Consider the following 3,986-nt stretch of genomic DNA (forward strand, 5'->3'; position numbering starts at 1 on the left):
GCGTTTGGCTTGGAGATTGTAGTTTTTATACCTGTGTACTACACCGACTGCATCATATTAATTTGACCTGGAGATTGTGAAATGTCAAGCACTCTGGAAATATTGGAAAGGTACTTATGTATCAAAGGAATGTTAAACCCTAAAAAGTTTTGGTTAACTGACATATCTGTGAAGTTTTTAGAGGTTTGAGAACTTGGGTAAAACTGAGGCATTTGTTATAAAGTGAATTTCAGGGTATTTGCCCTGTACTTTCTAGCACTAAGAAACTGGGACAGTGCTTGGATGATCATTTTGAGTTTTAAAGATGTTAATACCATGCACCATTTTAGTAATATAACTCAGAATCAGTTCTTATATATTCATTAAGATGTCAGTTTCAGAGTGATTCAAACAATAGAGCCTTCTCCAGTAAGTTCAGGAAGTGGTTCAATTTGGATGCATTCAAGAAATTGAAGGCACGTATGTGTTATCCATGGTAATCCACAATATTGACACTCTGTCAAACTTCTGAAGACAGGCAGTGCTCTTTGTACCAGAGCACTATTCACTTTTGCACAGCAAATATGACAATCCACTGTGCCTTAGTAGGAAGTCTATAATAGACCATGAGACATCTAGTGAGTATGCAGTGTGTGTGCTCATACGTGAGTTCACAAAAAATATCCTTTATTCTCTACAGTGAGTTCCATATGAGCCAATTATTTCAGGAGAGTACAGCATTAATCCATCATATTATAGAAGTGGTACTGTGAGAACTGGACATGAGTATGACAGGAGGGTACAAATAATTTGTACAAATGGGTGTACTGGATCTTTATGTCACGGATTCTCATGACCAATCCTCTCGTTGGCTCATCATATGACCTTATTGAGGGTACCCGGAGACCAGCTGACTAGAAGAATATCCTGAAACTAGTTCCTTAATGGGTCTACTCCATATGTTGGTATGAACAGAAAATATACAATTTTTGAAACAGTCCCAATCATGTATATATATGAAATACAGTGGTGATGGTCCCCAGTGGGTAGATCCTTGGCAGTACATCTGTTCTTCAACTTGGTGGGGAAGTGATTACAGATAAGAATACACACAGAGATACTTGAGCAGTGGTAAATGACTTAGCCTGGAAAAGACTGAAGTTGAGCATAACAAAATAAGAAAATTGTCAGGAAGACACTAGGGGATAGACCTGTGAGCCCGAAAGGTGTAGATCTTTTATCTCAAGCGATGCCCACTAGAAAGAGTGTTCATCTCAGCAGAAACACTAACCAACCAGATAAACAGGATGAGCTCATCCAGTTAGAGTGCAGCCACCTGCCTTATTGCTCAGAGAGCAATCTACCCAGAGAGTGAACATCCATGATGGTAGGAATGGTGGTCATTCACGGCCATGGGGTTGCAAAGAGATGGACACAGCTGAGCGACTAATATACATGGCTGCAACATTACAGTTTTCCTTGATCAAGGCTATAATGATTATCCTGCTGATGTTAAATTTATCATTAGTAAAGTTAGAAATCAAGCCCTTGCTATGGTAATATATAAGACAAATTAGCCACTTAGAGACAAATTACATAAGAACTCTATCACCTGAATAAGGCTGGCAACTTGTCCTTACAAAAACTGATATATTTTCTGGATATGGGTTGGTCATCCCGAGGATATTGTTGAGACATTATATGCATTCCTTTTGCACCAAATGTTTCTGTGTATTACTGATTTGGTTACATCATATTAAGAGAAACTGGGGTTTTTTTCCCCATAGGCTTTATCTGGCCACTGAAATAGACTTGGTTTCCACAAGAACAGACTGAAAGGACCAATGAATTAAGTATGTAGCAGCAACATTCAGCTAATTATTAACAGAAGCTGAGTGTTTAAAAACATCAGTTCCCTTGTTTCTTGGGTAGCAGAATCTTGAGGTTTGTTCTTTGAAGTTTTCCAGAGGTCTCTAGCAAGACTGAGATCCTGTGACACATGGTAACCAGTTAATTAGCAGAACTTTTATTGATTTTCTTCCCTTTCTTATCTTACTTTCCCATCCCCTCTTCCCACCATGATTTCTGGCACCATATCACAAATAAACCACTTGCATTCAACTCCTTGTCTCAGTATTTTTTTTTCTCAAGAATTCCTACCTTAATACATTTGTATTTAGAAAATTGTCTATAAAGCCAAACTAGTTAACTGCATTTGTAGAATTTTTTTTCAAAACATCTTTATTTATTCACTGGACAGAGATTTGGGGGGTGTATTTTATGCATGTCATATATCTCTGATCTTAAGCAAAGCACAGACTAATGACTTGAGAGACAAATAAAGCAAAATTAGAATGCTGCATGACAAGTCCTTAAACAGAGAATTTCAGGAGCCAGAACAACAGTGAGGTGGAGAGAGATGACTTCAAAATTCGTTCAGAGGCCAGGGCATCCCAGTTGATACTGTGGTAGATTTGAAGCTTCTCAATAAGTAAGGAGTTTGGGAAGGCTAATTCAGCTTTTAGGACTTAATAGCAGACAAATTAAGGAAGAACATTTTGGGCCAAAGGAGCAGCATTTGAAAAAGTACATGAGGTGTCCAGAGGAGAAAAGAAACTATACTCCTGTTCTTTTCATTTACTTATTTCTTTAGAGACAAGGAGCGGCATTGAAGGATTTATTATTATAATACCTTATTTTCTTGCCTTTGAATCATGCTCAGTCAACATTTATACAAGAAAAAGTAGCGTTTCCAAACTGACTTTGTGAATATATTTTGAGCCTGCTAGAGGTTTTGTCTTTTTTTTAATAATAAATATTTTATATGGTGAATATGAGACCAGGAAGATAAATGATCCTAATGGTAAATACACATCTGCAACTCCTCTCTCTCAATGGCATCGTTTGATCTCAGGACCTAAAAAGCAACATACTTTTGATCACTTCTGTTAAAACCAACCTTATCACATGCATCGTGTAAAACAGATTGTGTGTGTTTGTGTGTGTGTGTGTTAGTGATGGTGATGGTGTTAGTAGAGGGTATTCCCTGACTAGCCTAGAAATAGAAAGTCTCCTCAGTTCTTCCACCTCCCCAGGAAATGTTGGGACAGATTATTCCTCACTTCTTGCCATTCATCACTCGCTACTCCCTGAAGCCTGGAAGATGGTACTGGCAAGTGTGAAAGTTAGATATTTGTTGGCTACTGGTATTTGTTGATTACTGATGAAAGTTGATAATGCATGTTTATGCCCTTTGTCTTTCTTTTTTCGAATACAATCTAAATGTACATCAACTGGTGAACAAATAAACAAAATGTGTGTGTGTGTGTTTTCTTTTTTCCCACACAATGGAATACTACTCAGCAACAAAAAGAAATATTGACACATGCTACAGTGTGGATAAACCTTGAAAACATATCATATATGAAAGAAGCCACACTCAAAAGACCTTATACAGTACTTGCTTTGGCAGCACATATAGTAAAAGTTGAAACAGTACAGAGAAGACTAGCATGGCCCCCACGAAGGATAACGTGCAAATTCATAAAGCACTCTGTATATTTTCATGACAATGGCAAAAACAGTGTAATATGTCAATGCATCAAAATAACACATTTTACATCTTAAATTTAAAGTGTTACACATCAAATGTATTTAATTTTAAAAAGACCACTTAGTATATTATTCCATTTTATGAAATGTCCAGAATAGGCAAATCTTCAGAGATAGAAAGTGGTTTAGCCAGGACTGTGGGTATATGTGAAAGGTGGGTTTGAGAGGTAAAGGCTTATAAGCATTGAATTTCTTCTGAGAGTGATGAAAACATCCTAAAATTCGACTCCATTGTGCCTTTTGTCTTTCTTTAAAGGAAACTATCCACAAACTGAGCACATTTCCCAATCTCCTGCTGTGACGTATAAGGTTCCTACTGTCCTCTTGAACTTCCATCTGTAACAGGGCTCAGGTTCCCAGAAGAGGGATTGAGAATCCTTATTCTGACATCAAGG

At 37.4% G+C, this 3,986-nt stretch overlaps 1 non-coding gene across 1 annotated transcript; it reads left to right on the plus strand.

The window, feature by feature from the left end:
- Window positions 1-3,435: 3,435 nt before the first annotated feature.
- LOC129562272 (U6 spliceosomal RNA) lies at window positions 3,436-3,542 on the plus strand. Its single transcript, XR_008687183.2, has one exon. It is a non-coding gene; the product is annotated as a U6 spliceosomal RNA (small nuclear RNA).
- The last annotated feature ends 444 nt before the right edge of the window (window positions 3,543-3,986 follow it).

Source organism: Moschus berezovskii, chromosome 5 (assembly GCF_049115385.1).
Source record: "Moschus berezovskii isolate FMDL1 chromosome 5, NW_MosBer_1.0, whole genome shotgun sequence".
Lineage (NCBI taxonomy): Eukaryota > Metazoa > Chordata > Mammalia > Artiodactyla > Moschidae > Moschus > Moschus berezovskii.